Source organism: Phacochoerus africanus, chromosome 1, assembly GCF_016906955.1.
Source record: "Phacochoerus africanus isolate WHEZ1 chromosome 1, ROS_Pafr_v1, whole genome shotgun sequence".
NCBI lineage: Eukaryota > Metazoa > Chordata > Mammalia > Artiodactyla > Suidae > Phacochoerus > Phacochoerus africanus.
The window spans coordinates 202,693,992-202,708,491 of record NC_062544.1 but is presented as its reverse complement, the minus strand read 5'-3'; positions in this window follow the sequence as shown (position 1 = coordinate 202,708,491).

Sequence of the window (14,500 nt, the reverse complement as noted above, 5' to 3'; positions counted from 1 at the left end):
TTGATCCCCGGCCTTCCTCAGTGCATTAAGGATCTGGCGTTGCTGTGAGCTGTTGTGTAGATCGCAGGCATAGCTTGGATCCCGCATTACTGTGGTGGCTGGCAGCTATAGCTCTGATTGGACCCCTAGCCTGAGAACCTCCATATGCCTTGAGTGCAGCCCTAAAAAGACAAAAAATAATAATAAATAAATAAAAGGAAAGGAAAACTGAATATAGTGAGTGAAAAATTAGAGAAATTTAGTAGATAAAGGAAAACTATTAAAAAGCAACACATGGAAATTCTAGAATTGAAGAATATTGGAAATTCAAAATTTGCTGAAGGGGTTTATGGGCAGATTAGAACACTAGGAAAAAAGGTCAGTAAACCTGAAAATAAGACAACGGGCCTATTCAAAGTAAATCACAGGGAAAGAAAAAAATTGGCAAAAATTGACTAAAACCTTAGTGACCAATAGGATAATAATCTGCAATCTAACAGTATAACTGAAGTCCAGGGGAAGATGAGATATTATAGCACAAAAAATACACTTGAAAAAATAATGACTGAAACATTTCAAACATCTCAGATATAATGAAAAAATATCACCCCACTAATCCAAGAAGCTCACATGCTGAAAACCAAGGATACATAGAAAAATCTTAAAAGCAGGGAAAAAAAAAAAAAACAGTGAATGAAAAAAAATAATAAACAATGATAAAACAGTGACTTAGAAATAATGCAAACCAGAAGACAGTGGAAAAATGTCTTTAAAATACTGAAGGGGAAAAAATTTGCTAACCTATAATTATAATTCATGCAGTGAAAATATCTTCCAATATCCTCCAACAATTAGTTGGAAAGGCAACTAATAAAAGAACCAGAGCTCTGTGGAGAAATAGCTGATTCCAGGATTAGGACATGAAAAGTATAAGATAAACCTGAGACATTTTATAGATCCAGAAAGTACTAATGAATGTGGAGAGAAAGGTTAGGTTTGAAAATCCTCATTTTGCAACCATCATAGTAAAAACCGGCTCAGGAATTCCCATTGTGGCTCAGTATACGAACCCAACTAGTATCTATGAGGACACAGGTTTGATCCGTGGCCCCACTCAGTGGGTTAAGGATCTGGCGTTGCCCTGAGCTGTGGTATAGTTCACAGACACAGCTCAGATCTGGCATTACTGTGGCTGTGGCGTAGACCAGCAGTTATAGCTCTGATTTGACCGCTAGCCTGGCAATCTCCATATGCCACAGGTGTGGCCCTAAAAAAGACCAAAAAAAAAAAAAAAGGATATACATACAATATCTTCAGGGAAATTCAAGAAGCTATTACAAGCATAAAAAAAGATCAGAAAACTCTAAAATCAGAAAATTCAAGATTTAATTTTACTCTCAGAAATTAAAAATTTGAGGAGTTCCCTGGTGGTACAGGGGGGTAAGGATCTGGAATTGTCACTGTCATGGTTTGGGTCACTGCTGTGCTGTTGGCTCAGTCCCTGGCCTGTGAACTTCCACATGTTGCAACCTCAGCCAAAAAAATAAATAAAATAAAAATTGATCACTGAAAAAATTTCAATAGAAGGATTAATAGATCAGAAAATAGATTTTTAAAATAACAAAATAGGGAGTTTCTGTCATGGCACATTGGGTTAAGAACCCCACTAGTATCCATGAGGATGCAGGTTTGATCCCTGGCTCTACTCAGTGGCTTAAGGATCCGGCATTATAGAGAGCTGTGGTGTAGGTCACAGATGCTGCTCGGATCCTGCATTGCTGTGGCTGTGGTGTCAGCTGGTGGCTGCAGCTTCAATTGGACCTTTAGCCTAGGAGCTTCCATATGCTGCACCTTGGACCCTAAGAAGCAAACAAAAACAAAAAACAAAAAAACGAAATAGAAAACATGAGAGAAAAGACACCAGCTATACAGGATCCATCCAATTTCCAACATCTGACTAATAGCAGTCCTAAAACTGGGAGTAAAAACATATTGGTGGGGGAAGGGGGCGAGGGCGAATACTTTCAAAAAATGAAACAAGAAAATTTCCTAGAGCTGAAGAACAATGGAACACTGGTCCACTGAACACTGGACCCAAGATCCCAGAATAATGAATGAAGGATAACTCCACCAAGGTGTACCGAAATCATTTTCGTGGAAGTTCAAGATGCTGGGGATACAGAGAACGTCAAAATAGTTCAGCGATAAACACACTAACATCTCACCTATACAGGACCAATAGTCAAGTAAGGTTCTGAACATTGACCAGAGAGCCTGGCGCTCACAGTCCCCAAAGGAGTGCACCTCACACCGCAGGAGTCCCCAGGAAGGCCCTTATGCTTTGCCTAGTACGTTGTTATTGGCATAGCTTTCTTCTCACAGCAAAGGGAATCCCTGGAGAGCAGGAATACCAACCTATTCATCTTTATATGCCCCTCTCTTCTTATCTCAAGTCCTACAGAAAATACACAAAGTTCTTTCCAATAAGCTGTAGTCAGTCTCTGTCTCTCTCCCTATCTCATTTCCTGCCCTCCCTTTTGGTCCCTTCTTTTTCTACTCACTTGTTGGTCCTGGAAACACTGACTGTGATGCAGTGTCCTAGGTCAGGGGCTGTCAGGTGAACAAAGACCGGCGGTGGGTTCCAGGAGTTCACAGCTGTGAGAAGACAGACCTGGTGCAGGGACAGGGCCCTCCTAGGAACCTGGCAGTCTTCCTCTCAAATTATAGCACAGAATCCAGATGTACCTACATAACAGTTTCAAGGCTTTCTATTCTTAAACTTGAGTGAAACATAAATTTTCCATTTTTCTAGTGTAAACATTTAACTCATTTTTTACTTACAGCATTTTCTAAAGGGTCAGGGGCTCCTGAGGGAAGGAAATGTGCCTCCTTCATATCATCCAGGGAGAACCCACATGTTCCCTCCAAATGCTGTAAGCCCTGCCCCTGTGAATTATTAGTGGTGCAGGGACCCTGGGTGCCATGCTTGGGGATTGGGACACTGAGGCCCTACGCAAACAGTTCCCAGAGGAGGCCCGCCCCCTAGTGGCCACAAGTGGGAGCTGCGGAGTTCTCAACCTGAGAAATGCCTGAGGGGTCCTTAAGGTTTCTATACACACCCTCTACCCAACCCCACCCCACCCTGCAGAGGCTGGACCCACTTTTCAGAGTCTGCCTGTGGAAAAGGCACAGACCACCTGGAGTCTCCATTTACACAGTCTCTCTGGGTTCTGGGGGGAACTTACTTATGTGCTGGATTTTCCTTGACTATGTCAGACAGAGCCCCCTACCCAGGCCCATGCTGTGAGAACAGCCACTTCCTGGCCATTCCCTCTGGGCATCAGAACCTTGATAACAAAGCTTAGTTTCAGCACCCCTCCCTTCTAAGGCCAGGGGAGAAGCTTTAGTGAAATGTTCTTATGAACACGTTTATACAAAATCTGCAAAAGTAAGATTTTTGGGGTGTTATTTTTCCTAAAAACAGTCCCACAAACCTTTTAAGCTTTAGACTACCCACAGTCTATACACATCTGACCCTGATGGTCACACTGGGGGCCACTTGATGGAGAGCTCTCTAGACAGTTCTTTAACTTTTTTTCCTTTTTTGTCTTTTTAGGGCCGAACCTCCGGCCGATGGAAGTTCCCAGGCTAAGGATCTAATCGGAGCTGTAGCTGCTGGCCTACACCACAGCCACAGCTATGCCAGATCCAAGCCACATCTGCAGGCTACACCACAGCTCACAGCAATGCCGGATCCTTAACCCACTGAGTGAGGCCTGGGATCAAATCGGAGTCCTCATGGATACTAGTCCAGTTCGTTACCGCTGAGCGGCAATGGGAACTGCAACAGTTTTTTAACTTAGACATCTAGTCCCTAACCCCACTTTACCTCCTGGAAGGAACAAGTGGCCTCTGGGAGGGCAGTCTGTGCAGAGGTCAAGAACATGAGTTTGTCCCACTCCTGGGCATCTATCCAGAGAAAACCGCGACTCGTAAAGACACATGTACTCCGATGTTCATTGCAGCACTCTTTTCAATAGGCAAGACATGGAATCAACCTAAATGTCCATCAACAGAGGAGTGGATCAAGAAGATGTGGTACATATACACAATAGAATATTACTCGGCCATTAAAAGGAACGAAATAACAGCATTTTTAGCGACATGGATGGACCTAGAAATTATCATGCTAAGTGAAGTCAGTCAAACAATGAGACACCAACATCAACTGCTATCACTGATATGTGGAATCTGAAAAAAGAACAGAATGAACTTCTTTGCAGAACAGATACTGACTCACAGACTTTGAAAAACTTATGGTTTCCAAAGGAGACAGTTTGGGGGGTGGGGGGATGCGCTGGGGTTATGGGATGGAAATCTATAAAATTGTGATGATCATTGTACAACTACAAATGTAATAAATTCATTGGAAAAAAAAAACGTGTTTGTATGTCAGGTCCATGTAGATCTACATCCCACCTCTATCCTTAGGCATGTTACTTGATTATGCCTCTCTTTATTTCAAAAACTGGGGTAATTGGACATACTCTTTGGATGGCTATGAGCGTGGAATCAAAGAATGCATGGAAAGGCTTGTTTCATGCCTGGCCACTAGGAGGTGCTCCCGGAATAGGGGTTATGGGATGGTCAATAAATAGATACCCTACTATGGCAATGAATACGCTTACATTAAATTGAACCAAATAAAATTGCCAGTATTTGGCTCTTTTTTGACCTTAAAAATGGCGGTTTTGGAGTTCCTGTCGTGGTGCAGTGGTTAACGAATCCGACTAGGAACCATGAGGTTGCGGGTTCGATCCCTGTCCTTGCTCAGTGGATTAACGATCTGGCATTGCCGTGAGCTGTGGTGTGGGTCGCAGACGAGGCTCAGATCCCTCGTTGCTGTGGCTCTGGTGTAGGCCGGCGGCTACAGCTCCAATTCGACCCTTAGCCTGGGAACCTCCTTATGCTACAGGAGTGGCCCAAGAAATGACAAAAAGACCAAAAAAAAAAAAAAAACTCTGATATAAAATAAATGTCATGGATGTGATAGTGATAGCATGGTGACTATAGCTAATAACACTATTGCATATTTGAAAGTTGCTAAGTGTATCTTAAGAGTTCTCATCAAAAGAAAAGAATTTTTCTTTGTCTTTCTAGGGCTGCACCCACACCATATGGAGGTTCCCAGGCTAGAGGTCAAATCAGAGCGCAGCTGCCCACATACACCACAGCCACAGCAATGCCAGATCCAAGCTGAATCTGTGACCTACACCACAGCTCATGGCTACACTGGATCCTTAACCCACTGAGCGAGGCCATGGATCAAACCTGCATCCTCATGGATACTAGTCAAGTTCTTAACCCACTGAGCCACAAGAGGATAATAATTATTTGTAGCTCTGTGATGATGGATGTTGACTTATTGTGGTGATCATTTGGCAATATATACAAATATTAATTCATGATGTTGTACACCCGAAACTAATGTAATGTTATATATCAATTAAAAAAAAAAACACTTTTATTTAGAAAGACCTCTGATGGAATAAACCCTCCTTGCCCTGGTGCTTTTCATCTTAATGGCCAAGGGAGTATACAGCAAGTTTTAACAACTGCAGCCCAAAACCTGATTCTCATAAGCCAGACCACAGAGGACCCCCTCTGTCCCCAGCACTTCATGAAACACTGTCTCCTGCTGCCAGTCTCCCCATGGCACCAGCTGCTTTCTGGAATGCAACTCCTATTTTGGAGGAAGCAGAGTTTTCCGGGCCTCTTCCTATCCCAGTCCTTGGCACCTAATCCAGAATCTCTCCTTCCTCACCTGGCCCTCAGGAAAGCAGGGGAAAGGCTGGTGGGGAGCGACCTAGATGGAGTCCACTGCAGAGGCCCCACCTGGTGGCCAACCTCTTCCAGCCTAAGGCTGTCTCTGAGAATCACAATCTCACAAAGATACCATCTGGCTGCCCCTATTTAACTATTTCCACCCCAAGTGGCCCCCAGGCCACACAGAAAATGCTCAGAGAATGCCAGGGCCCCTGCCACAAGCACAAAGCACAGTCCTGACAGCCAAGTTGGCACTGAGCTAGTCAGTCAGTCAGACCATAATCACTGGTGCCCTCAGAGATCAGAGGGGAGCGTGCCACACAGACTGTGCCAGCGGAATTCTGAGAAGCAGAGGCTGATCAAGCTGGGAGCACCCAGGGCTCATCAGTGAATAATACTGTGAGAGAAAAGAGAGAAAAATGGATTGGGGATGGATAGCCATCACGATGCAGACATGCTCGTTCCTGCGGGCCCCCTGGGAGCTCTGGAACAAAGATGTCCAAGGATTCCTGCTCAGAGTCCCTCCCTGGGCAGAAACAGCCATGCCATACACCATCATCATGCTCACAGTGGCTGAGCTCAGCTCAAAAACTGAAACTAATCTTGAACGTGGACCAAGCTACTAAGGCTGTCAGCTCACCTTAATCTTCGAAGTTTCTCGAAAGAGAAGCAAGCAGTGCAGCTGTGTCTGCCACAGTGCGTTCCTTATGCTACATGGGCCGGCTCTCCTACACACATGTGGAAGATTCTGGGGGCTGTCTTCTTTCAGGAAACCTACAAAAAAGAAAGACCCCATTCACTACAATTGGTTCGTCCTGGGTCCACAACTGGTACCCATTGCCTCCCTCCTTTACCTTTCATTGCAAACTCCCCTTGCCCTCAGCTACCACCTCTGTGGTCTCAGTGGTTTACCTGCAGTGTGTAAAAAGTCTTGGTTCTTTTTTTTTTTTTGTCTTTTTTGTCTTTTTAGGGCCAGACCCTCAGCATATGGGAGTTCCCAGGCTAGGGATGGAATAGGAGCTGTCACTGCCTCTGCCTACCTACACCACAGCTCACAACAATGCCAGACCCTTAACCCACTGAGCGAGGCCAGGGATCAAACCCATGTCCTGATGGATACCTGTCAGGTTCATTACCCCTGAGCCACAATCGGAACTCCCCAAGTCCTGGTTCTTGAGGATTCTGAGCCCCTGGTAACAAGAAAGATACACCATCCAGATCCTTCTCTAAGAAAAGATGTGCCGGGGGCGGATGAGGATGGCAGAGGAGTAAGACATGGTGCTCACCTTCTCTCACAAACACATCTAAAAAACATAGCTACATGTAGAACAATTCATCCAGGACATCTGCTGGCAGAAGACCTCAGACCTCCCAAAAGGGCATGAAACACTCCACAGAACTGGGTAGAACAAAAGGAAAAGAGAGAGAAGAGAAAACAAGGAATTAGGATGGGACAAGCACTCCTCAGAGGGAGAAGTGAAAGAGGAAAGGAACACGCACCTTGGGAGGCCACCTAACTGTTGGGGAGGTCAGCCAGGACAAAGGGGGAATCTCAAAGCCTCAGAGAAAAGTGCAGCTGCTGGACTGAGGAGGGCAAAGCAGAGAGAGAGCTGCACAGACCATCGGTACCCTGCCCCAGATGCCACAGCCTGAGATGCTTGGGCAGGGGCTGGGCACTCAGACTCAGCCTCCCGAGGTCAATTCCGGGGAGAGGACTAGGTTTGGCTATGTGGAGACAGCCTAAAGGGCTAGGGAGCACTGCGCCATGGGCTGGGGACCGAAACACCATAGCCCAGGGTGGAACGGGAGGATGTCTGGGAATGCTAGAGAAGCAAGGCACCATTTGGGGGGAGCGAGATGCGGGGGCGGGACCATCATAGGAACATCTTTCTCCAAACAGGCATGGCATTCTTAGAGACAGAATGCCTATTTCTCAGGCTACAGGGGCAGGTGGAAACCACAGCAACCATCTCAGACTCTTAAGGTGGGCTCAGCCCTCTACCACTAAAGATCCCATTAATAGGCATCACCTGCAGCCCCAGTCACTTCAGGAGTCATTGCACCACAGAGGGCCCTGCAACCAAGCACCACCCGTTACCTCCATCCCACTGCTCCAGGAATGCACATGCCACACCTTTGCCACTGCCAAGGGCTCTGGGCATCGGCTCCAGCTCCCTGAGGGTCACTTCCACTGCCCAGGGCCCTGAAATCAGGAGTAGCCTGTGCTTCCACCTCCTTGTGGGTCCTCACTGCTGCCAAGGGCCCAGCAACCAAGCACACCTACAAGTGCTGCCCATTGCCTCCATCTCCAAAGAAAAAAAAGAGCAACAAAAGAGAATATAGAATCAACTGGAAAATAAGGTTAAAAATGGAAATAGGTGTTCCCATCGTGGCGCAGAAGAAACGAATCCCACTAGGAACCATGAGGTTTCGGGTTCAGTCCCTGGCCTTGCTCAGTGGGTTAAGGATCCGGCGTTGCTGTGAGCTGTGGTATAAAATAGGTCGCAGACGCGGCTCGGATCTGGCATTGCTGTGGCTCTGGTGTAGGCCGGTGGCAACAGCTCCGATTAGACCCCTAGCCTGGGAACCTCCATATGCCATGGGAGCAGCCCTAGAAATGGCGAAAAGCCAGGAAAAAAAAAAAAGGCAATAAATACATAGCTATCAATAATTACCTTAAATGTCAATGGACTGAATGCTCCAATCAAAAGACATAGAGTGGGAGTTCCCATTGTGGCGCAGCAGAAAGAAATCCGACTAGGAACCACGAGGTTGCAGGTTTGATCCCTGGCCTCACCCAGTGGTGGGTTAAGGATCCGGTGTTGCCATGAGCTGTGGTGTAGGTCGCAGACGTGGCTTGGATCTGGTGTTGCTGTGGCTCTGGAGGAGGCTGGCAACTGCAGCTCCCATTATACCCCTAGCCTGAGAACCTCCATATGCCACAGGTGCAGTCCGAAAAAGACAGAAGAAAAAAAAAAAATAGAGTGTATTTAAAAAAAAAAAAAAAGCTTACAATAAGCTGCCTACAAGAGACCCACTTTAGGGCAAAGGACACATACAAATTGTGGTTCAGTGGGCTAAGAACACAACACAGTGTCCCTGAGGATGCAGGTTCAGTCCCTAGCCTTGCTCAGTGGGGGTTCAGGACCTGGCGTTGCCACAAGCTGCAGTGTAGGTCAAAGATGAGGCTCAGATCCCACCTTGCTGTGGCTGTGGTGGATGTTGGCAGCTGCAGCTCCGATCTGACCCCTAGCCTGGGAATTTCCATATGCCGCAGGTGGAGCCATAAAAAATTTAAAAAAAGAAAGTGAGGGGATGGAAAAAGATATTTCATGCAAATAGGAATGACAGGAAAGCAGGAATCTCGATACTCATAATCAGATAACATAGACTTTAAAACAAAGGCCGTAACGAAAGTTAAAGGACACTATTTAATGATAAAAGGATCAATCATAAAAGAATACTATGAACAATTATATGCCAATGAATGTGACAACCTAGAAGAAATGGACAACTTTCTAGAAACATACAATCCACCTAAACCGAATCAAGAAGAAATAGATAATTTGAACAGATTTATCACTAGAAATGAAATCAAATATGTAATAAAAACATACTCTACAGGCCTTCACATCATGGCTCAGTGGTAACAAACCTGACTGGTATCCATGAGGATGCAGCTTCGATCCCTGGCCTTGCTCAGTGGGTTAAGGATCTGGCGTTGCCATGAGCTGTGGTGTAGGTCACAGACATAGCTTGAATCCTGCATTGCTGTGGCCGGCAGCTGCAGCTCTGATTTGACCCCTCGCCTGGTAACTTCCATGTGTGGGTGTGGCCCCGTGAAAGAGGGAGGAAGGAAGGAAGGGAGGGAGGGAGAGAGGAAGGGAGGGAGAGAGAGAAAAAGAAAGGAAGGAAACTGAATATAGAGCTATGATTCAGCATATATCTGGACAAAATTACAATTCAAAAAGATACATGCACCCATATATTCATAGCAGCACTATTCACAATAGCCAAGACATGGAAACAACCTAAATGTCCATCAACAGATGAATGGATTAAGATGTGGTACATATGTACAATGGAATACTGCTTAGCCATGAAAAAGAATGAAATAATGGCATTTGCAACAACATGGATGCAACTAGAGATTCTCATACTAAGAGAGGTTAAGTCAGAAAGAGAAAGACAAACACCATATGATATCACTTATATGTGAAATCTAAAATATGGCGCAAATGAACCCACCTATAAAACAGAAAAAGACTCAGACATAGAGAACAGATTTGTGGTTGCCAATGGGGGAGTGAGGGGAGGGAGTAGGATGAAGAGAGAATTTGGGGTTGGTAGAAGCAAACTATTCCATTTAGAATAGGTAAGCAATGAGGTCCTACTCTATAGTACAGGGAACTATATCCAGTCTCTTGGGATAGACCATGATGGAAAATAATGTAAGAAAGGGAATATATACATATTCCTATAGCTCTGGTTTGACCCCTAGCCTGGGAACCTCCTCCAATATGCTGCAGGGGCATCCCTAATATAGCCAGGATTTGTTTTAATAGGGTACAGTGAGGCATGCAGACATGAAAATGATTGCTATGAAGGGAAAAAATGTATACTCACAGATTTCTAGAAACAGGACCACACAGGACCACATAGGGAAGGCCCAGCGTTGGTCAGGAGGCAAAAGGGGACAGAGTATGACTTGAGACTTTATTGGGGTTCTTATGAGAAGCACCGGGAGAGGCAGGGTAGGTACTCTTAAGTAAGTTTAGGGCACGATGGTTTGGATGCCTTCCTTGGGCTCTAGGCTATGGAGGTGGTCCCTAGTTAATAGCTACCTTGTCCTCTGCTGTGGCCAGCGCTGCAGGGCAACAGGAGATTCCGGGAGAGGGACAGCGCGGCATAATAAAACACACAAGACTCTTTTACATCTAGAAAGTGGGGGACCGGGAGGCACTCTGTTCTGCAAAACAAAGGCGCCAAGGCTTTAGCCCTCATGACTTTTATTAGGGAAGGTGACATAAGTTACTGAGCAAAATCATGTGCAGGTAATGTTAAAGCTATCTCTTAGTGGTTGTTCTTTTGCACATATGCCAAATTTGTTTACTGCAACATTCAGCAGTTTCAGTGGTCTTCAACAGTCCTGGGGTGATTTTTTTTTTAAGGCTGCACCTGCAGCATATGGAAGTTTCCAGGCTAGGGGTCTAATCAGAGGTACACAGATGCAGGCCTTTGCCACAGCCACAGCAATGCGGGATCCGAGCTGCATCTGCAATGTACACCACAGCTCACAGCAATGCTGGATCCTCAACCCACTGAGTGAGGCCAGGGATGGAACCCACATCCTCATGGATGCCAGTCAGATTGTTTCTGCTGCACCACAACTGGAACTCCCCCGGGGTGATTTAAAGCAGCCGTCACCACTATTCCCCATCCCAAAACACACCCAGCCCCACACTGGCCTCGTGCTTCCTAGTATCTGCCAGGACCAATGCTCTCCCTTCATTATTAATTGTTGCCACCACAAAACTGAACCTGCACAACAGGCCTCTCTTTCCACACAGAGGATACCCTCACCAAACCCTCCCAGCTGCCTTTCCCCCGGCCCCTGACCATCCCCAGGCTGGACAATGCCATTTTCCCGGGTGAGGGTCCCAAAGGATGTGCCTCGGGGTCGCCATGACTTCTGGGGTGACCAGGCCCCAGGACATCCCTGCACCAGGGGGCACCTACTGGGAAGGTGTCGGGCTCAGGAATTTCTCAGGAGGAAAAACTGACGGAGAAAAACTGGCTGTGACTCAAAAAATAGTCACCAGGTTATGTGGCATATTCGTGGCCATTTCTGTTCTCCTTGCAGATGGAAAGATGTAGAAATATATAGATGATAAGTATGAGAAGCCTTTCCAAAGAGTTATCATGGAACAGCCCAGGTAAAGTCCACACTGACCAATGATCTCAGGCAGTTACTGCTCTATGCTTTGCTTTTTCATTCATAAAAAGGTCATCAAGTGTGTTGTGAAGATTAAATGAATCATATGCATATAAAGTGCTTAGAACAACGCTATGGCACCTAGTAAGTGCTATTATTATTTTTGCTACTTTTTCTAGAGTGATTAGAATTGCAGCCTCATGTATGTGTGTGTGGGTGTGTGTACGCAAATCTAGTTAAAGGCTTGGAAAGGTACTGAGCATTTTCATTGTCAGATGGGAAAGATGAGTTACATCCACTCCAGCTTGGTGCAAACCACGAACAATTAAGCAGTAATTGAGAAGGTAAACAAGAAAGGTAACTGGGCATCCTGGATGCTTGTGTTCCTTGTGATCTTGCACGTAATGATAGGGTTTTCGTATTTAGAGTGGAAAATTACATGCTTTCTACTTCTAATGAAAAGTCATTTGTAATTTAAACAAAATGCATATTTGATTAGCTCATGAGTTGTAAGAAATAAGTTAAACGAGTTCGGAAAGAAAAAAGGATTAAGGAGTTCCCAGTCGTGGCTCAGTTGTTGACAAATCCGACTAGGAACCATGGGGTTGCAGGTTCGATCCCTGGCCTTGCTCAGTGGGTTAAGGATCTGGCGTTGCCGTGAGCTGTGGTGTAGGTTGCAGACGGGACTTGGATCCCTCATTGCTGTAGCTCTGGTGTAGGCCGGCAGCTACAGCTCTGATTCGACCCCTAGCCTGGGAACCTCCATATGCCACAGAAGCAGCCCTAGAAATGGCAAAAAGACAAAAAAAAAAGAAAGAAAGAAAAAAGGATTAAAAAAAATCACACATACAGTGTGAACCCAACTATATAACCTTAAGGCCCTTTCATCTTTATCTGTAAAATACAACAGTACCTGACTGGTCTAGAGGTAAAACCTGGATATGTCTGGACTCCTCTGATGCATCTCCTACAAAAAGACTTCTTTAGCAGGAAAGCTGAGGAGGTATGTGATGGTTAACTCCGTATGTGAGCCTGACCGGGCCATGGGGTGCCCAGGTATTTGGCTAAACTCTACTGTGGGTGTGTCGGAGAGTGCTTCCAGAGGGGGTCAACATTTGACTCCAAAGACCAAGTAAAGCAGATGACCTTCCCCAGAGTGGGTGCAAATCAGCAAATCCATGGAAGGTCTGAATAGAACAAAGAGATGGAGGAAGGAAGAATTTACTCTCGGCCTGACTTAAACAAGTTCATTGATCTTCTATCCTCAGACTGGGACCCACACCATCCATGTTCTTGTTCTTAGGCCTTCAAACTTGGATTGGAACGATCTCACCGGCTTTCTGGGGTCTCCAGCTTGCAGACAGCAGATCGTGGGATTTCTCAGCTCCATAATCACATGAGCCACTTTCCCATAATAAATCTCTATATGCTTATTATACACACACACACACACACACACACACACACACACACTATATATGCAGTTGACCCTTGAACAACATATGGGTGCAAATCCATGCATGAATTATAGTTGGCCGTTCATTTGCATGGCTCCAACATACCTCCCATTCCCCACCCCATTGTGGATAGTATAGTATCGTAGTATTTACTATTGAAAAAAATCCACATATAAGTGAACCCACAGTTCAAAACTGTGTTGTTCAAGTATCAACTTTAGTATAGTATATAGAATATATAGTAAATATACATATGTGTGCGTGTGTGTGTTTATGTATATATATGTATATATACTATTGGTTCTGTTCCTCTGGAGAACACTAATATAATACACCTGTGTGTGTGTGTGCATATGTACGTATACACATATATGTAAATATACACATATACATACATAAATTATACATATACATATGTACATACAGTAGTTGCCACCCATATTCACAGGGAGTATGTTCTAAGAACTCCAGTGGATGCCTGAAGTTGTGGATCGTACCAAACGCTATATACACTGTGTTCTTTCCTATGCTAACGGCCAGGCTGCATATACAGTATAGATACACTGGACAGAAAGATGATTCACGCCTCAGGTGGAATGGAGCAGAGTAGCTTGAGATTTCACCATGCTACTCAAAATGGCCCACAATTTAACATATATTAATTGTTTATATCTGGAATGCTCCAGTTAATGTTTTAGGACCACAGGTAACAAACCACACAAGGTAAAACCATGGATGGGGGGGGACTACTTTATATACAACCATATATTGTGTTTTACATTATTGGCACTAAGTTACAGGTGCAGACATTTGTAGTCATTGCAGACAGCTGAGAGTGGGCAGGGCAGCTTGTGGCCAGTCAATGCTAAAATGCACAGGGGAGATAGGGCCCCCTCTTTCCATAATGAGAGAGAATTTGCCACAGTGGAGAAAGAGACTGGTAGAGCAAGTAAGACCTAAAATGATTCCCCAAGTTTTGGGGCAGCTCTGGGTGCAACATCCGTGACAGCTGATACCCAAATACATGGCCCCAGGTAGGTACATCAAGGAGAAAAATTCTGTGCAGATGAACAGAAAGCATAGTCTCCAAAACTTTCATTCCACTTTAGAGTCCAAGAAACTCCTCATCCAAAGGAAAATTGCATGACTGGGAAAACTCTTCCCATTACTGGTGAGAGATATGAATCTCTTCCCAGGAGATGCCAGGGCCCAGTAGTCCCAGCTCAGCGATTAGCCCTGGCAGTAGTTTTTGGGCACAGAGGGAACCAGTTCAGATGGTAGCAGAGATGGTGTGCCTTGGCAG